The sequence below is a fragment of the Dendropsophus ebraccatus genome, chromosome 3 (genome assembly GCF_027789765.1).
Source record: "Dendropsophus ebraccatus isolate aDenEbr1 chromosome 3, aDenEbr1.pat, whole genome shotgun sequence".
Taxonomy (NCBI): domain Eukaryota; kingdom Metazoa; phylum Chordata; class Amphibia; order Anura; family Hylidae; genus Dendropsophus; species Dendropsophus ebraccatus.
Window position 1 is genome coordinate 15,249,982 of NC_091456.1, and position 27,756 is coordinate 15,277,737.

Here is a 27,756-nt window from a genome sequence, read left to right on the forward strand (position 1 = left end):
AGGGTATGGTATGTGGGTATGACTGTGATTCATCCTTTGAGGAAGTAGATATGTATCTTGAGTATTCAGTTGGCTGATAGTATGCCATATGGGTGAGGCAATTATTGGTTTTATCTTTTTTTTTTTTTTTTTTTTTTAACACGGTGGAGCAAGGATCTGAACATCCCTATTCCTATCCTCCTACAGTTTAAGAAATAGAAGACTGGTGCTTATTTGCTCTCGATCCATTTTATCTTTTTTGGCAGAATTGGAAGAATAATGGGATTTAGTATGCCTGATCTCATATTGCAGATTAGTGGGAAAGAAATCCTGTTTTATGGGTGTTTCCCAGTACATCTAATATTTCTGTGTTTCTTTCAAGTCTTATACATTTTAAATAAGACACTGATTCTCTTTCCAAGGAAATGGTGCAATAGATGTGCTCCAGGCTAACCTCATATACTGTAGCTTTGCTACGAATGGTATAACTAGAAGTCTCTCCAAACCAAGTTGGAAATAAAATAACCTGTCTTATTGCAGAAATAACAGCTGATGTAGCAAGACGTGATTATTTTCATGCAGATGCCAAATTATCGTATCCCTCCTCGCAGCCTTATCCAACAAGCAGCCTTATGTAAATAACATCCGTCCCCCTAGCCTCCTTCAACAAACAATCTGATGTATAGAACACTAGAGTTCTGTATCTTGGGAAGCCCCACACCTTCCTGTGACCTCATATCTTCTGGGTTCAGCTCATTCTATGCAGTAAGCTGTCCCCTTCAGTACATCCAAACACTGCAGGGTCCCGTTACCTATTTCACTACTGCTGAGAGTAAAATGTTGTCATTTTTTGGGTCTCGTATGTACTGCTTATTTACTTGTTATACTGCTTAGCAGCATACGCTAAAGGGTTTCGTCAGTGCAAGGTTTAACAATTTCTGTTATGTCTCTGCCAATGACAACACTCTCTAGTCACCTTTAGACCAATCAGAACCATCCCTGGTCCAGTCCCTGCTAACCTAGAAAAGGGTGGTCCTAAGTAGAGATGATCGAACAGCAGAAAATCTTAGGTTCTATAGAACTCAAACCTTGTCGAACCTTCCGCATTTGATTCCCGATGCCTTTCCGGTCCATGGGAAAAGAGTAGACAGCCCGGGTACCGCCTGGAATTCCGGGATATAGCCTAGGTAATAGACTTAATCCAAGAATTCCAGGCGGTACTGTCCACTCCTTCCCCACGGACCGGGAAGGCATCGGGTATCAAATGCGGAAGGTTCGACAAGGTTCGAGTTCTATAGAACCCAACATTTTCCGCTGTTCGATCATCTCTAGTCCTAAGTTTAGACAAGTTACATAATAATTCTACACAATAATAGTTGCCCAACGGTTGTGCACACGTAGAAATTCTCCTAAGAAAGCCAAAAATAAAATGTATCCTTAAAAAATAGAACTTGCCTAATAATTATACACACAGGGGGGACATTTGGGTAAAACTACTATTGCTGCATCCCTGGCGTACACCAGAGAGAAGACAAAGATTTCCCCCTTCTCCCTGGCGTACGCCTGCTGTATCCCCCACTAGCCCGATGTGTAGGTACGGGGAAATGCGCCTCCTCTCGCACCTGATTTACCATGATTTATAATAGCAAAAATCTACCCCTGTTCAGAAGCAGGTGTAGATTTCTGTGCCCACCATATGGCAGGCGCAGTTCAGGCTGGATTCACTAAGAGGCGTGTGCTTGTTAGTGAATCCGGTGGGGTATTTGGAGGCGGGGCCTAATTTAAGAATGGTGTTTGAGTACGTCCATCTTAATAAATGTCCCCCACAGTGTAAGCAGCCATTGTTATTCTAAACAAAACCTTGTTGGTGCTGGATATTTGTATTTTGAATTGGTTTTAATAAATTGAGGTTGGTGAGAATCATATGATGAAGTACCTAGGAGTTCATAGTTACAGTAGGTGCATAAACTATACTGACTGAAATCTACACAGTCTTCTGATGTATTTTACTCATAAATTCAAAGCCATTCTTAATCCTCAGCACTTTGAACGATTGAATGTAATCTTAGTGTTATATATACACCAAACTTCTAAACGCTCTTACCCAGTCAGGAACATTGTAACTGACCATTACGGGCACTAAGCATGGGCATAATGTTTATGTGACGGAAATCTTTCACTTTGTTCCCGCAGCAGATTATTAATCTCTATTAAATATTCCCCACAGAATTCTCTACTGTAGAACAAATGGCTTGACTTCTAATTCTGCACTTTAATTAAATATTTACATTTTCTTTATGTATTCTTTTTTTTACTGCTGTTATTATTTACACTAAAAAAATAACGATATTGATTGCATTTAAAACCAATATTTCTTTTACAAAAAAAAAAAAAGAAAAAGAAAAAAGGAAAACCTAATACATTAAATATAGCTATTACCGTTGTATAACAACTATAACCATAACCGTATCGTAAAATGTAAAGAAGGGACTGTCCAGCACGGTCCGATTTGATTTGGTAGTCTCAGACTCGCCCTAATCAGTAATTTGTGGGATATTTAGTCCTATATATCTGGTTAGAAATGCACAACACAGAATTATAAGGAAAGATGTTTCAGAAGTGTTATTGTAAGTGTATTATAAGTGTATTGTAAACCACCAGTCGGCTTTAAATGACTAGCGAGAGATTTAGCAGAGGGTCCTCTGGTGGGCTTTGAATTTGATAAACATACAGTATGGCCTCTAAATACAAAAGAACCATATATCACAAATAGTAAATATGACCCCTCCTTTATATAGCACATGCCATGTTTCACCGAAAATAAGACACCCTCCTAAAATAAAACACCCCAACTTTCCAACTAGCCTAAAATAAGGCATCCCCCGAATAGAAGGCAACCCCACCTTAAACTAAGGCACTGCCTAAAAGTAAGGATGCTAACCACCTAAGCCCCCCCCTTGTGACTTAACGTATCCCCTCGTGGACCTTGACAGCCGGCACCAGAGGGATACTGGTCCATGGCCTCCATGTCTTGACGCACATCCCGCCACCGCATGTCCTGATGTCCCATCGCCACACGTCCCACCGCTGCACTCCTTTAGGATGTTGGTGAGTATGCCAGGGGGTTTCTGGGGGGAAAGCCGGGGGAAGGCCAGGGGAGAGCAGGGGGGAGTAGAGCCAAGGGGGGAAAGAAATAAGACACCCCCCCCCCCCCCCCAAAAAAAAAAAAAAAAAAAAGACATAATGCCTCTTTGTGAGCAGAAATTAATATAAGGCTCTGTCTTATTCATGGAACTACATGCCGGCCCTGTGCATTAATGTGCAAACACCCACGGCCCTAAATTAGACTCCTCTAATCTGGTTAGGTAAAATACATTTTGGATCACTCCTGGATGATCAACATGTCCAGACGTTTTCCCTTTTATCCATTTTATTCCATTAAAGTTGAAAAAATATGATATAGGTTGATAGGTGGTTACAGCCGGAGGACCACCTGGAAAACTGGGATACAGCCATAGCCATAGGCGGTCCTCCGGCTGTATCCACCCTCTCCACGGAGCGGGCAGACGGCGGCAGTCAGAAGTCGAGAGTTCAGGTTCATTCGAACCCGAACCTCGGCAGGTTCGCTCATCTCTAGTATGGACCCACAAATCAGGCACAGATCACTATTGTCTATAGTCTGGATCCATAGACTGCGGAAATATGAATTAAGCCGCCTGTAAGGCTGTCAATAGTTATGGATTCGCAGCTACAGAAAGCCCTATAGAATGTGAACAAGATGACTAACACCTAGCATTTACAACTACTGTGTAGTCTGAACGCGCTGACCTGCTAATGTATATAAAATTTACATCATGCATAAACACAACCCAATGGGTTAAACTTCACAACCTGATATAAAAACCTTTACATCATTATCTAATGTAAAAGAAAGAGCTCTTATAATATCATGCATCTGTTTCATACAATGTACTCTGCAATTTATATGTGCTTATAATGGTTATTAGGTAGTTTTTTTTTTACCTATTACATATGCTTATTTATTCATTTATGCTCAGAAAGTGTACTGAGTATGTGTTTATAGAAATTGATGAAGAGTACATGTGTATATGGTCGGTGAATGGGAGTAATCTAATCAGTCTCCCTAATCAAATCACAGGTTTTTTAATTGATATAACATGAAACAAAATCAGCATAAAAGCCTTTCTAAAGTGCAAACCCGGGTACAGTGAATACTAATAATAGTATTATAAAGCACTGTCCAGTCATATTTTAACCCCTTCAGGCAGGGGCGTAGCTAGGATTCACGGGGCCCCATAGCCCCCCTCCCCTACGCACAACACAAAGCACTGCGCGCATATATATATATATATATATACACACACACACACAGGATATGCTTTATGATGTGGCCAAAAAATTCAATCTCTTGTGGCCAGAGGCAGAATCCTGGCTGCAGCCACAAAAGTGACTGGCAGAGGAGAGAGCCAATGGCTGCTTGCTAAGACAGTCCACAGTTTTTAACTATAAGGGCCCATTAAGAGCCCCTGACCTCTGCAAAGAGCTCTGAACATTTTCCTTTCCTACTTGATTGCAGCTGGAGAACAGAGGTCAGTGGTCAGTGCAGTGAAGCAGAGATCTCTGTCTTCTGCTTGTTAACCCTTTTTTGGTGTTGCAGCATGTAAGTCAACATTGTGTCACTTACACACTGCAGCACATGAGCGGTTAAGCAGAAGGACACACACTTTTACCTTCTCCCATTGGCCCCCCCTCCTGCAGGGGCCCCATATCAACTGCCTACCCTGTCTCTATGGTAGCTACACCACTGCCTTCAGGATTGGGCTCATTTTGGCCTTAAAGGGAATGTGTCATCTAAATTTTCTTTTACTGATTAGAGCCAGACACTAAAACCGGTTCTATTATTCTTATCTAAAAAAGAAGTATACAGGTGCAGCTCACACTCGGAGAACTGGTGCTGGCCGAGGTTGAACTATAAATGCCCTAACCTAGAAAAAGGGCAGGTACGAAAATAGGATATTGGAAAATAGTGTATAGTCCTCAAGACCAAGATCAGCCCTGTTTCATACAGTAAATAAATTTAATGTGGTTCAATGATAGACATAATTAAGTGATATAAAAAGAGTAAAATCAACACATAAAATGTCATAAAAATGGTCAATGGTATATAAGTGAGAGGATGCAAGAAAAAGAAAAAAAGAAGAAAAGAAAACAAAAAGAAGAAAAAAGGAGGAGATAAAACACAATATAGTCTCTAATATTGAGGTACCGCTAGATGCTGGCCAGGTGATGGGCCCTTCAATTCATCTCTCATAAGCCACTGTGTAATTTATGTTCATTCAGACCAAATAAAAAAATAGAGGATTTGAGTGACAGTCTGGGACTTGTAGTCCTACCACGTTCCGGATATGTAATCCACTTAGTTAGGCTTATAGTGTTATTGTAACTGATTCTGTGTTGCATATATGTTACAACTTCATATCAGTTCGTTGATAAAGTTCATAAACAGACGATATACATGCTACAATGTAGCGGCGTTTGTAACGCCTCTCACCCGTCCAGGAGCGGCTGGCAGTGGGGCGCTTCCTCTGCTAGTCTCCCTTGTGCAGAAGCCTGTCGGTGATCACGGCTTTAGGTTAGAGCGGTCCTGCAGCGCGTCCTCGTGTCTCTGGTAGTTAGATTCGCGCGCAGTAACACAGCCTCGCTCTCATTACAAGCCTCTCCGTCAAGGTGATGGAGATAAGGATGCAGATTATGTATCCTTATCTCCATCACCTTGGACGGAGATGCTTGTAATGAGAGCGAGGCTGTGTTACTGCGCGCGAATCTAACTACCAGAGACACGAGGACGCGCTGCAGGACCGCTCTAACCTAAAGCCGTGATCACCGACAGGCTTCTGCACAAGGGAGACTAGCAGAGGAAGCGCCCCACTGCCAGCCGCTCCTGGACGGGTGAGAGGCGTTACAAACGCCGCTACATTGTAGCATGTATATCGTCTGTTTATGAACTTTATCAACGAACTGATATGAAGTTGTAACATATATGCAACACAGAATCAGTTACAATAACACTATAAGCCTAACTAAGTGGATTACATATCCGGAACGTGGTAGGACTACAAGTCCCAGACTGTCACTCAAATCCTCTATTTTTTTATTTGGTCTGAATGAACATAAATTACACAGTGGCTTATGAGAGATGAATTGAAGGGCCCATCACCTGGCCAGCATCTAGCGGTACCTCAATATTAGAGACTATATTGTGTTTTATCTCCTCCTTTTTTCTTCTTTTTGTTTTCTTTTCTTCTTTTTTTCTTTTTCTTGCATCCTCTCACTTATATAACATTGACCATTTTTATGACATTTTATGTGTTGATTTTACTCTTTTTATATCACTTAATTATGTCTATCATTGAACCACATTAAATTTATTTACTGTATGAAACAGGGCTGATCTTGGTCTTGAGGACTATTATTCTTATCTGTTTCTATTTTCTGACTATAGTTTTTTTTTAGGGACTGCCATCTTGCCTGAGCTTTTTTAAGCATTTAGTGACAAGCTTTACAGCAAGACTCATGGACATAGACAACAATAGACAGATCCTGTGCCCTTGGGATGAATGTGAAACATAACTGAGTGCGCTCTGTGATCTGTGAAGAGGTCATTTCCCAGGGAGCTGCTATTATCTCCTTTATCTACTGGTGTCACATGATGATGTCATGCTGTACAGATCACTTTACAGCAGTATCCTCTTGTTACTAAAGACAGAGCAGGAAGTCTCAGCTTAGTTTTAGCCCCAATGGTGAGAATCAAAACTGCGATTATTATTTTATAATATAGATAGTAAGATAGAAAATTGGGGAAAAAAAGTCACCAAAAAGTCTTTAAAATATTGTTTAACATAAAAACATTTTATAGTTATATAGTGCATTCCCTCTATGATATTGTATTAGGGCAGATAGACAGGGGTCATCCTAAGTCTACCAAAACATGTGGGTAACAAAAGGATCTATTAAATAGGAAAACAAATATTTCCCATTTTGGAAATTTCCCTTTTAAATGTATTTCATCGACCGCCACCATTTCATTCCATTTTTTTTTTTAGTTTAGTTTTAAGTTTTCACAAACTTTCAATGAAAAGGCAAAAGTTTAAAATATTCTGTGCCAAAAGATATTTTAGAATTAATTTACATTTTTGCCTGCCAAATGTCTACAAAGGGTCTAATGGGTGTGATGTGTATAAATCCACTTATTCTTAATGTATCCTACCAGGACATCAAAGCCAAATTCCTATTATATTTCTCGGTGGTATGACTTGCACCATGGGCTTTAATCGGCAGGTCCAATCTCATTAAAATGATAGAATCAAAACACTTCTTGTGTTTTACGCCTCAGCAACCAAGACTAAATGAAGTGAGCAAAAACAAAGAAAAGAATGAATTACACTGAGCTGCCGTTGTGCCTCATTACTAGTACTTCAAGCAATCCATTCTCTTAATGCAATTCTTGTTGATAATATTTGCCTAATGGGCACCAGTAAAACAATAGAGCCTATAAAAACATGTCCCACGTGTAATGATGATTTCAGGTGACTCCCTATTTGGCCGTGTTTGTAAGGATAATGGTGCATTGTTAAGAGAGAGTTATAATTATGCTAAATCTAATTTGCTTTATTTATTTAGTTGGTAGCTTGACTTGTCTAATATCGTGACAGATGGTCTATTTGGTTTATTGAAGTGGCATTCCAACAGTGAAGGGGTTAAGGTCAGTAACGTGAAATTAAACACGCATATGGTACCAGCGGAATCCAATGAGCAGCAGGTGTATGGATAGGAAACACTGCGATGTCAAAAGAATACAAATGTTCCCTCTGACATCAATTAACAAATGTGAGAAAATATTATTTATGAAATGTATACCTACATGAACAGTAGAGATTTGCATGCAATTATTTTTTTTTCTCGGCATAGTGATAGTTCATGTTATTGTCATCCTGCAAGTTTATAGAGTAGCTTTATAAACTTTACTTATATCGTCTACATATTGGCATCCATAACTTGTTAAGGATGAAAATTAAACTAAGCGAAATGTATAGATGTGTCCATCTTCACCTTTCCTTTAGTTAATTTTTGCAATTTATCTTGAAATCAATTCACAACATGCTATTAAAAATTTAAATGACTTCTTTACAATCACTGAGTGTCTAGTTTGTCTAATTCTGTGTGTAAATTTAGACAGTCTATAAAAGTGCCAGATTTTTAAAGAAGTCCCACCAAATTCAAAAAATGACGGAAGGCGGGGGGTGGGGGAAATAATCAAGTAAAGTTACTTAGCCTCATATCCCATCGAGCCACTCCTAGGTCCTGTTGACATCCATTGGTGCCTTGCAGCTCTTCCAGCTGGTATGTCACGTCCCCAGCTGAGTGACTGCCCACTCAGCCAATCAGTAACTCGGGTGGGACACCGCCCCAGTTACTTACTGGCTGAGCAGCAAATCGCTTAGCTGGGCTGTGACGTGGTAGCTTGAAGAGCTGAGTCTGTGACGTACCCGGTTTCCAGCCCAAAATTAAATCCGGCGGCTGTCAGTGGGACCGAGAGCAGGTGAGTTTACTTAATAATTATTTTCTTGCACCACCCTGCCTGCCTTTTTTAATTTGATGGAATTTCTCCTTTAACAATGATGTATGGAAAAAAATATGGCACATGATAAGATTCGCTAGACTTTACGTTTTAACAAAAACATGTGATGAACGATAAGCCAGGACATGATAAGCCATAACCCTATTGCAGCCTGCAGTCTAAAAGTGACAGTTACAGAGCTGAGAGCTATGCCCAAACTATTAAGACACAGCTAAAGTTGACAGTGGTGGTGCCTAAGTACAGCATGAGGCAGGGAGTGTGGCATTAGACTGGAATCTCTGGTCCCATACAGAATATACATACAGGAGCAGGGACTTCCGTGTATTGCTGGCCTTCCTGCGCTCTACTATATCTTTACTTTTCTCTACGTTTATAGTCATGTTTTAAGACTAGAGACAAACAGGATGTTAGATACTTGTTACTACCTTTTATTCTCCTTCCCCCAGTTCTGAGCCTGTTGCTCCCTGCTGAAGACAGTGTGTGAGCTTTCCGAGGCAGCTCATGTAAACACATGAAAACAGCTCCCTAGCTGGGTGTTTCTGCACTCTGTAATGCAGGGAGGATAAATCACAGTGAGGTCATCAGCAACTTGACCTCAGATTAACCCTCCCAAAACCACAGAGTGCAAAAACAGCCAACCAGGGTAACTGTTTACATGAGCCGCCTCATAGAAACATAATCGATTGTTAGCAGAAAGTCTGCCCTATTAGTAATTACTTTCTTATTACGTTAGGAGCGATATAAGTTTTTCCCAGGCAGGTTAAATTCTATTATTGTAGGGGGAGGAGGGGAAGATGGAGAGAACAGTTCACACACAGTTTTCTGTGTTTTTAGAAGAAATTAGCAGGTTCAGAACTGGGGGAAGGAGAATCACAAGCATGGAAGGAAATGTTAGTCTCCAGGAGGGGGGGGATTTGTTACCTGAGGGGGATACCCCTTGAAGGCCTGTAAGTTTCCACACATCAATATGATGCACTCCTCAAAAAGAAGCTTAGTTTTTTTTTTATATAGCATAGTCCCTTTAAGAGCAGGTTGCATTCTATTTATGCCCTTTTGTTAGTGGAAAAAACACAATCAGTGTAATATTTGTTTTCACTGGGAATAGTTATACACAGTACATTATTTTAATATTGTTTGTTGAAATAAAATATTTGTACCGCAATTCTATTTTTGTAAAGAAAATATCATCTAAATAATATCTGGCTAATAGCTTTACATTCTGTGCGGTGTGTAACGCTGTGCGGTAAGTGAATTGTAACATCTACTTTAATATTAGAGCTCTAAAATAGTTTTGCCGGCCTGTGTAGAGAGATTACTTTTCAGCTGCTGTGTCTGCTCAGCATTCAAAACAGCTAGCTGGCATGGCCCACGTGGTACCTCAGCTCCGCTCTGCAAAGCTAATTGCCCACCTCTAAATTTGGAAATCCATCAGAGCGGCACTGAGAACTAAAGAAATGGCAAAACTGTAGAGACAGTCAGAAATAATAAAATATTAAAATAAAATAAAATAAAAAATATGCAGGCCATTTCATTCTTTTAGGGTGCGTTCACACCTACAGGATCTGCAGGAGATTTGATGCTGTGTTCAGTTATTTAAATGAAATCTGCTGCAGAAAATCAGCTGCAGATCCTGTAGGTGTGAACGCACCATTAGTATGTTTTATCGGCACCTACGGTGTTTTTGTTTTTTTTTACTAAAAATGAAGTGATCAGACAGCCCCTTTAAAGCCCTAAATTGGTCATAATTGTTCACACAGGCAGAACGTTTCGTAGTTTAAATGACTATTTTTAAAGTATAATAAAGACTGGAAATTAACAAAATGTATTTTAATTCAGCTTCCATTATACCATGGAGGTTATGAATAAAATGTGCTCTTAATGATAGAGGAAAAATAAATCTACAGTACTTTGCAAATATAAAAACTTTGCAAGGAAAAAAGGAACTTTCCAGCAATTTAAAAATCAAAAAATCAATGGCAGAAAAAGGAGATAGCACAATAAAAAATCACTACTTACCTCTCCCCGGACCTTTGCAGCATTGGATTGCTGCTCTGGAACCCCCTCCAGGTTCCCTTACAGCCGACGACACAACCCGGTTAATGTACAGCCTGCTCAGCCAGTCAGTGACTGGGGTGGGACACCGCTGCAGTCACTGATTGGTTGGGCAGGCAATCCATCAGCATTTTCGCCTGAGTCATGACGCCATTGGATGTCATGGGAAAATGACTTCCGGCGGGGGTCCCAGAGCCTGTGACGTGGCTCTTTGCAGGCAAGGTAGATAATGATTATGTTCCCCTCTGCCTCGCCGACTGATAATTTTTTAGAATCACCAGACTTCTCCTTTAAATAGAACAGGCATTAAATGTCAATGTTGTAAAGGAAACTTGGAAAAACTGTTTCCCATAGTAATTACAGTTTGATGTATTTAAGATGTGGAAATGTAATCTGTATTTAGTTGAAGAGTTGGTTGCGCTACCAGCATTGGCAGTGCCAGCCTCCACAGAGACTAATATGGTGCCTAGCTTCTGGAAATAATTTTTTTTTTTTTACCCTTCTTCTTTCCTTGTCGTTCAGCAGCTATGTAATACAGTATGCATAATTTTAACCTCAAACTGCTCACACTAAAGCATCCATTTTTTATTAATAACCTGTTTTACAATTCTTTCACAGATGGAAATTATAATGCTACCATATACTGGTGGTTGGACAAAAATAGCAATAGTTCAGCTTAGTTGTTCCACCATGCATTTCTTTCTGGTTGAGAAATTCCTTTAAAAATAATATTTCCTGCAGTATATTGTCAGGCTGTGTCCAGGTTCAACGACGTGATCGAATCCAAGCGCTTGGCATTAAACTCCCGGTATATGGAGACATTGGATGTCGCCGTAGGGCTGCCAGGAAAACATGGACAAAGCCATAGGCCATGTACTCACAGTGTGAGACACCGGCCGAACATCCAGTGTCAGAGAAGATCATCCCGGCCGCCGCTGAATTCGGATGCTCTGTGCGCGCCTGCATCTGAATTCCCTGCTGCACACAATGGAGCGTATGGCCGGAGCCGCACGCTCCTTTGTGTGCACTGAAAGTTTCTTGCGGCACTGCTAGGGATCCTGGCCGGAGTGTATACTATAGTGGAAAGTTATCAAAGGAAAAAAAAATATTTTTTGGCGTAAAATGGCCAGATGTGAATAAATGTATCCGCAAAACGTCCGTTTGCAAATAAAAAATAGCATCTGGCCATTTTACACCAGCTTTGCCAGGGGGGCAGGGAAGGGGTGTGGAGGGGGAGGAATGGGGGGCATGGACTCTGGGTCCGCTTCATTTATTATTTTTCTCTTAGAAAAATCATAGGAAACCTACGCCTCTGAGCTGGCGTAGGTTTCCTGCCGCACACACTGGTGCACGCGGGATTTATGTAGAGGCAGTGCGCCTTTTTCCTGCCAATAATCTTCTATGTTTCTATGATGAAAATTTGCTGCTGCTCTGGACAGTTTCTGTCTCCGCCAGAGATATCAGCAGAGAGCACTGTGTCAGACTGAAAATAAAACAACATTTACTACAGGACATACAGCACCTAATAAGTATAGGAAAACTTGAGATTTTTAAATAGAAGTAAATTACAAATCTTTATAACTTTCTGAAACCAGTTGATGTGAAAGAAAAATATTTTCGCTGGACAACCCCTTTAAGAATTGGTTCAGAAACTGGGGAGATTAAAAAAAAATAAAAAAAAAAAAATATATATATATATATATATATATATATACATTGCACAATTTGCATTGGGTCATGTTAACAGCTATGAAAACCTCATTTTTTTGTCGCAGTTTTTACATAAAATTTGATGTTTATTTTTATTTTATTTATATTTTTTAGCCCTTTTTGTACCCAAACTGTGAGGCTATGTTTAAAAACTTTTATAAAATGATCATTATTTATGTCCACCACTATAAAAACAATGGCTGTTATTATACTTTATGTATAGACTTGATGTGAATAAAGCCTGAAAATATTGTTTTTCTGACAAAAACTGCCAATTGTGAACATGGCCTTACTGTGGCCCGCTCATCAAGAAGCATATTTTGTACAACTGACCAGAAAGCAATCTTTCCATCAATTGGTAACCACCACTCATCTGAAACGGAGCGTTTGGTGCTAGACATTGGGCACAGCATGTCAAAAAGGAAAAACAAAAGAACACGTTGCTGTAAAATCCAACGCTAGTATTTTATTAGTTTGACTTATTTCTTGTATTTACAAATTTGGCTCCTGTCTTAAGCACTTTAGAACAGACTTTATTACATCCACCTGGTGTCTATACATAGAGCGTCTGCTAATGATAAATTCATGTGAAGGGTTTATGCAAAATAAATAACCGGTTCCTTACATTACCATTCTAATTACCCTCCTTGTTTGTTTAGGCTGCATTCCTGCCAGCTCGAGAATATAGTTTAGAAAGCAAAATTGCTGTTTATCTGACATTGAGAGTCTCCTACACATCTTGCTGTTCTATTAACATTCTCCTCATTTATTTGATAGAAAGGACTAATGACCAAACCTGATCCCAATGATCAAAGGACGGAGTCATTAGAAATCCTGATAAAAGACTATACACTGTCCAGCGACTACAGCTTAGCAATATTTATCATTTCATATATTTTTACCCCACCTAATCCGGTGATACCAGACGTGTCATTAAAAAGGTAATTCAATCATCTTCCCAGGCTGCAAGAGGGCTGTAGCTTCACACAATGACAGAGAGCTTTTTGCAGACAGAGCTTCATTAACAAGTTTCTGACAATGAAACACCACAGAGAAGATATCAATGTATATGATTTAGTAAAATAAAAGGGGTTATCCAGCGCTACAAAAACATGGCCACTTTACCCCCTACTGTTGTCTCCAGTTCAGGTGCGGTTAAGCTCCATTTACTTCAATGGAACGGAGTTTCAAAACCCCACCCAAACTGGAGACAACAGTAGGGGGAAAGTGGCCATGTTTTTGTAGCGTTGGATAACCCCTTTAAGGCTGGGTCCACACTACGTTTTTTGCAATCCATTTTTCTATCTGTTTTTCATCTTTTTTTTTTTTTTTCAAAAATAGCTGAAAAACAGATGGAAAAATCGGATGCATTTGTGTGCATCCGTTTTAATCCGTTTTTCCATTGACTTCCATTATAAAAAAAAACAAAACATCAAAACGGATCCATTTTTTTTTAAACATACACAAAAGGTCAGCTACGTTTTTTGTGTACGTTAAAAAAAAACAGATGCATTTTGATCCTATTTTTGTAATGGAAGTCAATGGAAAAACGGATCAAAAATGGATGCACACAAATGTATCTGTTTTGTCCATCAATTTTTCATGTATTTTTTTTGCAAAAACAGATTAAAAATCGGATCTCAAAAACATAGTCTGAACCCAGCCTAACATTGCCTTTGAAATATAAGTTTCCGTTATTCAATATAATCTACTAGCTCTGTCCACCTGAAATGTAATTTGTATTCTACAGATCTATAATATAGGAGAAGGTTTTGTAGGTAAGGATAGTGATATAGGAGAAGGTTTGGTAGGTAAGGTTAGTGACATAGGAGAAGGTTTGGTAGGTAAGGTTAGTGACATAGGAGAAGGGTTGGTAGGTAAGGTTAGTGACATAGGAGAAGGTTTGGTAGGTAAGGATAGTGACATAGGAGAAGGTTTGGTAGGTAAGGATAGTGACATAGGAGAAGGGTTGGTAGGTAAGGAAGGTGACATAGGAGAAGGTTTGGTAGGTAAGGATAGTGACATAGGAGAAGGTTTGGTAGGTAAGGATAGTGACATAGGAGAAGGTTTGGTGGGTAAGGATAGTGACATAGGAGAAGGTTTGGTAGGTAAGGATAGTGACACAGGAGAAGGTTTGGTAGGTAAGGTTAGTGACATAGGAGAAGGTTTGGTAGGTAAGGATAGTGACATAGGAGAAGGTTTGGTAGGTAAGGATAGTGACATAGGAGAAAGTTTGGTAGGTAAGGTTAGTGACATAGGAGAAGGGTTGGTAGGTAAGGTTAGTGACATAGGAGAAGGTTTGGTAGATAAGGATAGTGACATAGGAGAAGGTTTGGTAGGTAAGGATAGTGACATAGGAGAAGGTTCGGTAGGTAAGGATAGTCACATAAGAGAAGATTTGGTAGGTAAGGATAGTGACATAGGAGAAGGTTTGGTAGGTAAGGACAGTGACATAGGAGAAGGTTTGGTAGGTAAGGATAGTGACATAGGAGAAGGTTTAGTAGGTACGGATAGTGACATAGGAGAAGGTTTGGTAGGTAAGGATAGTGACATAGGAGAAGGTTTGGTAGATAAGGATAGTGACATAGGAGAAGGTTTGGTAGGTAAGGATAGTGACATAGGAGAAGGTTTGGTAGGTAAGGATAGTGACATAGGAGAAGGTTTGGTAGGTAAGGTTAGTGACATAGGAGAAGGTTTGGTAGGTAAGGATAGTGACATAGGAGAAGGTTTGGTAGGTAAGGATAGTGACATAGGAGAAGGGTTGGTAGGTAAGGATAGTGACATAGGAGAAGGGTTGGTAGGTAAGGATAGTGACATAGGAGAAGGTTTGGTAGGTAAGGATAGTGACATAGGAGAAGGTTTGGTAGGTAAGGATAGTGACATAGGAGAAGGGTTGGTAGGTAAGGTTAGTGACATATGAGAAGGGTTGGTAGGTAAGGATAGTGACATAGGAGAAGGTTTGGTAGGTAAGGATAGTGACATAGGAGAAGGTTTGGTAGGTAAGGATAGTGACATAGGAGAAGGTTTGGTAGGTAAGGTTTGTCTGTTTTACTTACTGGAGGAGTAAGTAATATGGAAAAAGGATTTAGCATTACTAGATAAGTGGTCCAAACAATGGAAATTGCAGTCCAATGTTTCCAAATGTAAATTAATACAGTTGGGGAAAAGACTTCAAAAGAGAAGGATTTAGTCAGCGCAAGTCAGGGAGACATGCCCATCATATGGTGAGCAAATCTAAGTACCTTTGTTTTCACCACCTGTCTCCTGGATTTTACCTTATGGCACCTGCAAAGCTTTCCACTTTCCAGGCTATGTTCACATGCTGTTGGCCCTTCCGTGACCTGGCTGGGTCACAGAATAGCCGGTTTCTGCAAAGATCATCCTGGATGTTCTTTCCGGCCACAGTGTTCTGATGCGGGCGCATCACCGCGCGCCCACATCAGAACTCTCATAGCACACAAAGAAGCAAGCGGCCAGAGCCGCTCGCTTCATTGTGTGAACTGACAGGTCTTTCTACAGCCACAATTCACTGAATTGCGGCCACAGAAAACTGACATGTCAGCTTTTTGTGGTGCCGCATGGGATCCCGGCCGGGCGTATACTTTGTGTATACGCTCCCGCCGGGATCTCATAGAAGGAGAGGCAATGTTCCACACCGTGCAAAGTACGCCCGTTGTTGCCGATGGCAACAACAAACGTACTTTTATGTAGTGTGAACATAGCCTAAACAAGTGGACACAGTGAAAAGATCAGAAGCAACGTGAGGAAATTTTACTTTACTGAAAGAGTAGTAGTTGCTTGAAACAAACTTCCAGCAGATGTGGTTGGTAAATCTTCAATAACTGAATGTAAACCTGCCTGAGATAACTATATATATATATATATATATATATATATATATATCCTAAGATAATAAGAAACAGAAATACTAAAAGGGCGGACAAGATTTTTCTGCCAACAATCGTCTATGTTCCTATGTTTATCAAAACAAACCAGTTACATTGGGGATAAATAAGTAAAAATCTTTCAAAAGGTGCTTTTAAACTATGTTTTCTATTCTGCTTTTTCTTCCATTTATACCTATTTATGTTAATGGTAAAACATCTGTAAATGCTGGTCACAAACATGACAATTCTTTAACTCTATTTTTGCTAGGAAAACACTCACTGAGGATGGGATGTACAAAGACAAATATTTCTAAACATATGAACAATTTCCTAATATGAATTGATTTAGACTATAACATCTTTTCTTTAACAATTAGAGATTTTGTAAAGATTATTATTAAGGGCTCATGTCACGGCCGCGGCGGCGTCCCGTGCTCCGGGCCGCCGCCGCGACTCCCCTCTGCCCCGTGCAGCAGCCGGTGTCCATAGACAGGGACCCGGCGCTGCTGTTGCTTCAGCCCCGGGGGGCGCCTCACCTCTCCACGCTCCCGTCCATCGCTGTGCCGGCCGGCGTGCGCGTCCCCGCCTCCTAGGGCGCGCGCGCGCCGGCTGTCTCAGGTTTAAAGGGGCAGTGCGCTCCTAATTGGTCCTTGCACACAATCACTCCCTATATATTCCAGCCCTGCCCCACTACAGGTGTTGAAGCCTCTACATGCTTCCCATAGTGTTTGGCCCAGCTCCCTGTTGTTCCTGATTCCTGTCCGCTACCTGGTCCCTAGTCCTTGTTCCTGATCCCTGTCCGCTACCTGGTCCCTAGTCCTTGTTCCTGATCCCTGTCCGCTACCTGGTCCCCACTCCTTGTTCCTGGTTCCTGCTTCCCCGTTATTCTTCAGTTCCTGTGTTCTGCCTGTCACGTGCGGTCTCACCTACAGACCATTGCCAGTATAATCTCCTGCCTACGGCTCCTGCTACGCCTCGCCTGCCGTCACCAGCAACCGAGCCAGGGGTAGCGACCTGGGGGTCGCCTGCCGCAGCAAGTCCATCCCGCCTTGCGGCGGGCTCTGGTGAAAACCAGCGGCCCCTTAGACTCCGCTCCCTGGTGAGGTTAGTGCCATCGCTGGTGACGGTCCAGTGGATCCACTACTCCAGGCGTTACAGTAGGCTCCAACCATGGATCCCGGCGAGATGCCTGATCTCCGTGACGTAGCCAGAGTGGTCGCTCAACAGGCTCAACAGATCCAGCAACAGTCGCAGCAAATCCAGCAATTGACTGCCGCCCTACAGCAGCATACTACCGCCCAGCGCTCACCACCACCTGCAGCCACCTCCAGACTTCGATTGGCCCTCCCGAGTAAATATGGAGGCGATCCCAAGTTGTGCAGGGGATTCCTGACTCAATGCACAATGCATATTGAACTTTTAAGTAGTCAGTTTCCCACCGAGCGCTCTAAAGTGGCTTTCATCATCAGCCTATTGGAGGGTAGAGCTCTGGCCTGGGCCACGCCACTGTGGGACCGTGATGATCCTGTTGCTGCCAATCTACGGGCCTTCCTGGCCGAGTTTCGCTCCGTCTTTGAGGAACCTGCCCGTGCCACTTCAGCTGAGACTGCTCTTCTCAACCTCTCTCAAGGGAGCTCCTCTGTTGGTGACTATGCCATCCAGTTCCGCACCCTGGCAGCTGAATTGGACTGGAACGAGGCCGCCCTATTAGCCACCTTCAAGAAGGGTCTATCCAGTCGAGTGAAAGACGTGCTCTCCGCCCGCGACCTCCCTACAACTCTGAACGATCTCATCTTACTGGCTACCAGAGTCGACAACCGATTTTCCGAGAGAGAGGAGGAGGTCCGGCAGGAACGACGACTGAGTCTGCCCCGTCGCCTTCCTCGGCTGGCACCGGTGTTCCAGAGTCCCGTTGCTCCCATGCCCCAGTCGTCTCCGGAAGTCCCCATGCAGGTGGAACGTGCTCGCCTGACGACTGATGAGAGAGCCCGTCGAATGGAGCTGAATCTCTGTCTCTATTGCGGGGGCGCTGATCACTACCGGCAGAGATGTCCCCAACGTCCTCAGCGTCCGGGAAACGCTCGCACCTAGGTTCGGTGGGAGAGGCCTCCCTAGGTGTGAATGCCACCTCTCCAAGGTTGACTATGCCAGTCTCTATCCAGACACCCACAGGGCAAGTTCTCCAGACTACTGCCCTTATCGACTCTGGCGCTGCGGGCAGTTTCATTTCTGCTTCATTGGTCCAAAGATGGCGGCTACCCGTGATACAGCTAACCCAACCCCGGTCTATCTCTTCGGTCACGGGCGAGATTCTTTCCGAAGCTGTGCACTGCCAGACGGAACCCTTAGTCCTCCAGGTGGGCGCCTTACATCGGGAGAGGATCTCCTTCTACGTTTTGCGCCATTCCTCTTCCAACATCCTGTTGGGTCTCCCTTGGTTGCAACTACATACCCCTAAGCTGGACTGGAGAACTGGGGAGGTTCTCAGCTGGGGCCTGGACTGTCCAAATAGGTGTCTGAGACCTCCTCAACCCAAGTGCACTACGAGGTCACCGGCTGACGCCAAGCCTCATTCGGGACTACCGCAGGAATACCATGACTTCGTTGATGTTTTTTCGGCCAAGGAGGCGGACTCTCTACCACCACATCGGGCCTATGATTGCCCTATAGACCTTCTCCCAGGAACTTCTCCTCCACGTGGTCGAGTATACCCCCTCTCTGTGCCCGAGACTGAAGCCATGTCCTCCTACATCCGGGAGAACTTACAGAAGGGCTTCATTCGTAAATCCACGTCTCCTGCTGGCGCTGGATTTTTCTTCGTGCAGAAGAAGGACGGTTCCCTCCGCCCATGCATAGATTACCAGGGCCTAAATAAGGTGACTGTCAAGAACCGCTATCCTCTTCCGCTAATCCCCGAACTATTCGACCGTCTCCGTGGAGCTAGGGTCTTCTCTAAACTGGATCTGAGGGGAGCGTATAACCTGATCCGAATTCGTGAAGGAGACGAATGGAAGACCGCTTTCAACACCAGGGATGGGCACTACGAATATCTGGTCATGCCATTCGGCCTATGCAACGCCCCAGCGGTCTTCCAGGAATTCGTGAACGATATATTCCGCGACCTCCTCTATGTCTGCGTCATTGTCTATCTTGACGACATCCTGGTCTTCTCCCACGACCCGCAGACCCACGTGTCCCATGTACGGCAGGTTCTACGAAGATTACGGGCCAACCGTTTATATGCCAAGCTGGAGAAATGCGTTTTCCATCAACGCAGCCTGCCGTTTCTTGGGTACATTGTCTCCGACCAGGGCCTACAGATGGATCCTGCCAAGCTCTCAGCTGTTCTCCAATGGCCTCGCCCTGAGGGACTTAGAGCTATCCAACGATTCCTTGGATTTGCCAACTACTACCGGCAATTCATCCCTCACTTCTCTACCCTGGTAGCACCTATAGTGGCTCTCACTAAGAAGAGGGCGGATCCCAAACGCTGGCCTCCAGAGGCCGAACAAGCCTTCAATAGCCTAAAGGCTGCCTTTGCCTCCGCACCTGCTCTAATTCGCCCGGATATCTCCAAGCCGTTTTCTCTTGAAGTTGATGCTTCTTCTGTGGGCGCAGGAGCCGTCCTCTCGCAAAGGGACACATCAGGCAAGATCAGAACCTGCGGGTTCTTTTCTAAAACTTTTTCCCCGGCCGAGAGGAACTATACTATTGGAGATCGTGAACTCCTGGCTATCAAGTTGGCACTGGAGGAGTGGCGTCATCTCCTAGAGGGGGCTAGACATTCCGTTAACATCTACACGGACCACAAGAACCTCCTCTACCTCCAATCGGCTCAACGCCTCAATCCCCGGCAGGCCAGGTGGTCCCTCTTCTTCTCTCGGTTCAACTTCACCATTCATTTCCGCCCAGCCGAGAAAAATATAAAGGCCGATGCGTTATCCCGAGCATCCGATGTCATGGGACAAGAGGAACCTCCTCGTCACATAATTCCTCCCGATCGCCTAGTATCTGTTGCTACTTCTACTCTGCAGAGATTGCCTCCTGGTAAGACTTATGTGCGCCCCGCACTCCGTAAACGCATCTTGAAATGGGGTCATTCCTCTATGGTGGCCGGGCATCCGGGAGCTCTAAAGACCGGTCAACTGATCTCCCGCCACTACTGGTGGCCTAGCCTACTCCAAGATGTCAAGGACTTTGTGGCGTCTTGTACCACCTGTGCCAGAAACAAGTCCTCCCATCAAAAACCTGCCGGCCTACTTCAGCCCTTGCCAGTCCCAGACCGCCCCTGGTGCCATATAGGCATGGACTTTGTCACAGACTTACCTCCTTCTGCGGGTGACACGGTCATTTGGGTCGTAACTGACCGCTTTTCCAAGATGTCCCACTTCGTGGCTCTTCCTGGATTACCATCAGCTCCTCGCCTGGCCCAGCTGTTCTTTCAGCATATCTTCTGTCTCCATGGTCTTCCTCTTCATATAGTGTCTGACAGAGGCTCACAATTTGTCTCCAGATTCTGGCGTGCTCTCTGCTCTCAACTTCGAGTGAAGCTGGACTTCTCTTCGGCCTATCATCCCCAGACTAATGGGCAAGTGGAGAGGGTCAATCAGGTCCTTGGCAGTTATCTTCGACATTTCGTCTCCGCTCGCCAGGACAACTGGTCCAGTCTGCTCCCATGGGCGGAGTTCTCCTACAATCATCTGGACTCGAGCTCCACAGGCAAGTCACCCTTCTATGTGGTCTATGGACGTCATCCTCGTCCTCCTCTGCCTCTCTCTCCATCCTCTGAGGTCCCAGCCGTGGAGGAATTGTTATCTGACCTTCAGTCAATCTGGGAACAGACTCGACAATCTCTGCTCAAGGCATCTGACCGCATGAAGGACCAGGCGAATAAGAGAAGAAGACCCGCCATGAATTTTCTCCCTGGGGACAAAGTCTGGCTCTCGGCCAAATATGTCCGACTCAAGATTCCCAGCTACAAGTTGGGTCCTCGATTCATCGGTCCTTTCTCGGTGCTAAAACGCCTCAACCCTGTCACCTACAAACTCCGCCTACCTCCTACGATGCGGATTCCGAACGCCTTCCATGTCTCCCTCTTAAAACCAGTGGTTCTCAACCGGTTCTCCGATAAGGTTTCGCTCTCTGCTCCACTAGCCGTCTCTGACGACGTCTACATTGTCAAAGACATTCTGGCCATGAAAACTGTCAGAGGGAGACGGTTCTTCCTGGTGGACTGGAAAGGATTTGGTCCTGAGGAGAGGTCCAGGGAACCCGAGGCTAACATCCTGGACCAAGATCTCATCAAGAGGTTCCTGCAGGCCAGAAAGAGGGGGAGGCCAAAGGGGGGGGGTACTGTCACGGCCGCGGCGGCGTCCCGTGCTCCGGGCCGCCGCCGCGACTCCCCTCTGCCCCGTGCAGCAGCCGGTGTCCATAGACAGGGACCCGGCGCTGCTGTTGCTTCAGCCCCGGGGGGCGCCTCACCTCTCCACACTCCCGTCCTACGCTGTGCCGGCCGGCTGTCTCAGGTTTAAAGGGGCAGTGCGCTCCTAATTGGTCCTTGCACACAATCACTCCCTATATATTCCAGCCCTGCCCCACTACAGGTGTTGGAGCCTCTACATGCTTCCCATAGCGTTTGACCCAGCTCCCTGTTGTTCCTGATTCCTGTCCGCTACCTGGTCCATAGTCCTTGTTCCTGATCCCTGTCCGCTACCTGGTCCCTAGTCCTTGTTCCTGATCCCTGTCCGCTACCTGGTCCCCACTCCTTGTTCCTGGTTCCTGCTTCCCCGTTATTCTTCAGTTCCTGTGTTCTGCCTGTCACGTGCGGTCTCACCTACAGACCATTGCCAGTACCATCTCCTGCCTACGGCTCCTGCTACGCCTCGCCTGCCGTCACCAGCAACCGAGCCAGGGGTAGCGACCTGGGGGTCGCCTGCCGCAGCAAGTCCATCCCGCCTTGCGGCGGGCTCTGGTGAAAACCAGCGGCCCCTTAGACTCCGCTCCCTGGTGAGGTTAGTGCCATCGCTGGTGACGGTCCAGTGGATCCACTACTCCAGGCGTTACAGCTCATTCCTTAACGGATGGGTAAGCTATTGAAATGCCAGAAGCAGGGAAAGTATTTAAAGTGAATGCACCACTTCATTTAGTGTATTTTAATTTTTCTCACTACTTGGTGCGGGGATCCGAGTGGCGCGGTTCATCGGCACTATTCTCTTTATGTGCTCCAGCCAGCTCTATGTACTGGAGGTGGGCCTGGCACCCCCAGTGTAATGATATCCCCTCTCCGCCGCTGCAAGATAGGATTTTTATAGAGGGGCGTCACTGAAAAGAGGGGATAGTGCTACAATGGGGGTGCTGGATAGTGAAGAGCAAACATCCCAATATTCGGTAAGGATCCCGAACGCGAACATAAAAAAAGATCTGTTAACGAATATACAGTAGAAGCGAACATTTTGGTGCGTACAGATTATCAGGTGCAAAGCATAAAATACATAATAGCGGAGCAAATATGATGTGCGTAGCATTGGCGTATCGTTTATTCTCCCGTGTGTATATACGCAATGATGTGCATAAATGTATCACGCAATACACACAAGGGATGCTAGGCTGCAGCATACAGTCAGCTCAGCAGATCAAGATGTCTCAGTGAACCTCCCCTTTGGCCTCAGAGAACTCAAATACATGTGAAGATAATGGACAGGATGGACTATGATGGACACCTGGTCACTACCAGGTTAAGAAACTAATACTTATAGTGCTAAAATGCTGGATTCTGTCACCCTTCCTACACTGACAATTTCACAATGTGTTAAGCACTACTCGGTCAGCTCTCCCTCCCTACACTGACAATTTCACAATGTTCTAAGCCCTACTCGGTCAGCTCTCCCTCCCTACACTGACTAACTCCCACTGTGACTATTGCTGCCCATCTAAATTCAGACGCTGTCCCTGCTCGTTTCATTCTCCCTACTGAACGGCACAAGAATCAGGAAAGACTGTGAGAGAATTCGCCTCAGCGTCGCGTTTTTATGGCATCTACGTAACATACGTAATACCGCTAATCGTACACCCAAACACGTAATGCCAGTAGTGAACATGACTAGTACATTACATGATGTGCCCTTCCTTCCCCACACGTTCATTGGCTCTTTCAAATTGGTGGGAGAAAGCTTACGCAGTTGCTTACATCACATATTCGAAAATGATCGTTATAACCACTCCGATCATCAAACAAGTTGTTTGTGATCGGCGAACACGAACAATTAGCGTCATGTACCGCAAAGATTTAAACACTTTTCCTCTCCCGGCATCATATTGATACAAGATGCCGGCGGTGATACATTCCACTACAAAGCCAACCCGTCTGTTACGTCCGTGTTTACGGAACGTGAGAATAAGCCCTTAGGGATTCCTATATGAAAACTGTTTTAGTCAATGACAGTCAATAATCACAAATGATTTTCTAGCTAACAACACTGTTTCATCTACGGCCAGCTGAGCCAGTTACAATCTTTAATACATTTAATAAAGTTTTTTTTATTGGTAATTTCCATTTGTTTACTCGCAGCTGTTTCCTCCGAGCGAGTAAATGGCAGATCTAAAAGTGAGTCTGATTGAGTGTAACTGACAGACGTTCAGATTCATTGCCATCACTGTCTGTAGAGTACAATGAACAAAGACATTACAGTTCACTGTTAGCAGCAGGTTCACACATGTGAGCTGCATTTAAATGGCGACACATCGCGCTTGTGTTTTTTTGTCTTTTTTTTTTCATCTGCTCTCGATTTGATCCAATATCAAACAGAGTAAGCTTCAGCCACTTTAACATTGTGTTTGTACAGTAACGCTATTTCCCTGCTAGTTTGGTCTAACCTTAAATAAATGTACCCAAGGACCCTCATTGTTCCTTCATTTATCCTACTCACTCGGCTTTCCAGGGACAGTAAAAACAATTTTGTTTTACACATTAAGAAAATTGAAACAAGGAAACCCTTTATCAATCAGACAGAGCCCAGCCGCAGCAGGATTTCCTGCCACCAGTCATGCATGCACCTGCATTTCCCAGTGACCTCCCATACATGAATGATGACGGCACAGCTATGGAAAACTTGCGTTACACCATCCATCTCTATCCAGCACAAAAGACAAAGATTCATGCTACAGAAGAGAATTAAAGGGGAATGGGAAAAATATAATATTCCCCGTTAGGATTGTTAAAAGGGGCTATCCAGGTTTATAAAAACGTGGACACCTTCTTCCAGAAACAGCACCGCTCTTCTCTTCAGTTTTTGTAACTGAGTTCCATTGAAGTGAATAAACCCAAACTGGAGACAAAAGTCATGCTGTCTCTGGAAGAAAGCGGACAAGCAGACTCAGAGATTTGTAATTTAATTCTATATAAAAAAAAAATAATCGATGGTCTTCCAGGACTTATTAGCTGCTGTATGTCCTGCAGGAAGTGGTGTATTCTTTCCAGTCTGGAGGGCAGGAGAGCTTTTCTATGGATATTTGCTACTGATCTGGACAGTTCCTGACATGGACCGAGGTGGCAGCAGAGAACACTGTGTCAGACTGGAAAGAATACAGCACTTCCTGGAGGACATACAGCAGTTGATAAGTACTGGAGTACTTTTTTTTTTTTTTTTTTTTTTTTAAGAAGAAAATTACAAACCTCTGGCACTTTTTGACACCTGTTGATTTAAAAAAAATATATTTGTTTTCTGGAGTACCCCTTTAAATCTAAAATAACAATTATTTTGTATAAAAAAAACTTGAACAAGCAAAACTTATAACAAACATTGCCAATAAAAAAAAAGATTTTTTTTTTGTAATTTGACATCACTTTCCTGCTGCCTCAACCAATAGTCATCGATGCTGTCCCTTCTCCCCTCTCCCTCAGGGCTAATTCACAGGTCCGTTGTTCTGTCCGCAATTGCGGGCACGCAATTGCGGTCAGGATATGAAACCAATGTTATCCTATGGCCCCCTTCACATGTCCGTACATGTATACGGGGCTGAGATCCGTGTCGCAAAAAAACGGACATGTTGTAATGGGGACCATTTTTTTGCGGCACGGATCAATGGGGTAATGATGTGTGAACATAGTGTTCCGTGAAGTACGGAGCAATACGGATATACATACGGTAGTGCGGTCTGCATATAGTGTTATTTCATCTTAACAGGGCTTTGCCTCTGCACTACTCTTTTTTATTTCTTTCGTCTTTATACCTCATTAGATTGCTACAGAAGAGAGACTTTCAAAAACACAACGTTATAGAGTTACATGTGCTTCATACATAAAGATTGAAGATTTAAGAGGTAGGAAACCTGTTATCAACATCCTTCCATCAGCCAAATGTGACCCGTCAGTAGCCACTGTATCCCGTGAATAGTGTGAGTGCTTATGTAGAGTAGGAGAAATTCAATAGGACGGCCACAAAAATTCAAGCAAGTGGAAATATCAAGAATGTTTTCTTCCATTAGCATCAAAGTATAGTAAGAAAAGATCTGGAGGTTCCTGTGCTGCAATTCTGAATGGTCTGGACCTGCGTTGCCTTCACTTTGATGTTCTTTATTTTTGATTCCAGAGCTGCTTGACTTTCAAATACTTTAGACGTCATGCCTGTCTGACATAGGACCATGGAGGTGGACTAGGAAAATTCACTGGACATTTAATATACCTGTCATTGTATTAACCCCTTAAGGATATTGTGGATTTTGGGCACTTAGGGCCGCAGCCTATGAACAGCCGGGACGTGATCTCTCCTCTCCAGTAATGATATGACGTCATCGCGCCTGCTGGAGGATCCGTCCGGCTGAAAGAAGATGGAGCCAGAAGACAGAGAAGAGCAGCTCCCTGCCTGAAACAGGTAAGAATATTTTTTATTTTTATTTTGGAGCAGCAGGGAACTGGGGCTGTATACAGCAGGAGACGTTATTACTATGGGAGGGGCGTCACAACAGGGGGCATTATTTCTAAGGACTGTACACAAGAGGGGGCATTATTACTATTGGAGGCCTGGGCCGGATGGAGATGAAAAGGGAAAGTGATGTCTCAGATCGAAGAAGACGTCACCTGGGAGTCACTGAATGCCTTTTTTTGTATTTTGAAGAACATTTTTTGGCACATTTTTTGCACAGGGGCTCTTTGCTGTCTGTGTCCACCCCTGACATGATGTATAGTAATAATCTTTTTAGTTTTCCTATTAACACATAATATTACAGCTGTAAAGGACTTAAAGGGGTTATCCAGCGCTACAAAAACATGGCCACTTTCCCCTACTGTTGTCTCCAGTTTGGGTGGGGTTTTGAAAATCAGTTCCATTGAAGTAAATGGAGCTTAATTGCAAACTGCACTTGAACTGGAGACAACAGTAGGGGGAAAAGTGGCCATGTTTTTGTAGCACTGGATAACCCCTTTAAGATCCCGTCAGTTCAGGCAATCAGACCTATGGTGGGGCTTACATGTGAAGTAGTAATGAACACAGAAATGCCCCTACTTTAGCACTACTACGGTAGTGTGCCACATGGACAAAACCTAAGCCAAAATCCACTGTAATCCAATGTTGCTCATTTGCATAGCATGCTACTGGCACAGGACAGGGTATTTCCATATGTACACTCAGTATATAGACCCTGCTGCATAAACTCTGGGATGACTATGTCGATGTGACAAAACAATTTCTGAATATATGAATGAGCAAAATGTTTATTTTCTATAAATTCATTAAGTCTGTGTAAGCAGAACCGGACTTCCTGCTGTTCTCTTATTTCCTAATGATTGACAATACTGGTAAATATCAGTCGGAGCAGATCTAGAAATGAAGTCAGTGACCATAGCAACAAAGCTAAACCCACACGAAGGCTGCGGGAAGGAATGAAAGGCCGGTGTCCTAAATACTTCCCTCTTTAGGGGCTTTGCTTTTTTATATTCTCTATGCGATTGGAAAAGTTTTGATACATATATGAAGGACGGCATCACAGTATATATTGTAGGTTTCAAAGGACTTTTCGAAGAGTCAAAGTTAATTTGCCGGCAATTCTACCATGTTTGTAAAGCAGTGTGCAGTGACATTTCCATTGTACCCTGCTGCTTTGGAATTGTAGAAAGAAAAGTCTGTTGTGTTTCTAAGGGCCTCTTCGAATCACTCCACGCTCCTACAATTGGCGTATACCCTGAAAGACATATACAGTATTTTTCACGTTATAAGATGCACTTTTTTCCTTGCAAAGTAGGAGGAAAAAGTTTGTGCACGATAGATAGCGGACATAGAATAATACTTAGGCAAATGGTAAAGAAGAAGATGGGTCAGCACTTCCAGAGTAAAAAAAAAATGTCTTTATTTTGAGTCCATAAAATTCAAGTCACTTGAATTTGTGACTTGTGACTTGAATTTTATGGACTCAAAATAAAGACGAAAAATGTTTTACTCTGGAAGTGCCGACCCATCTTCTTCCTTACCATTTGCC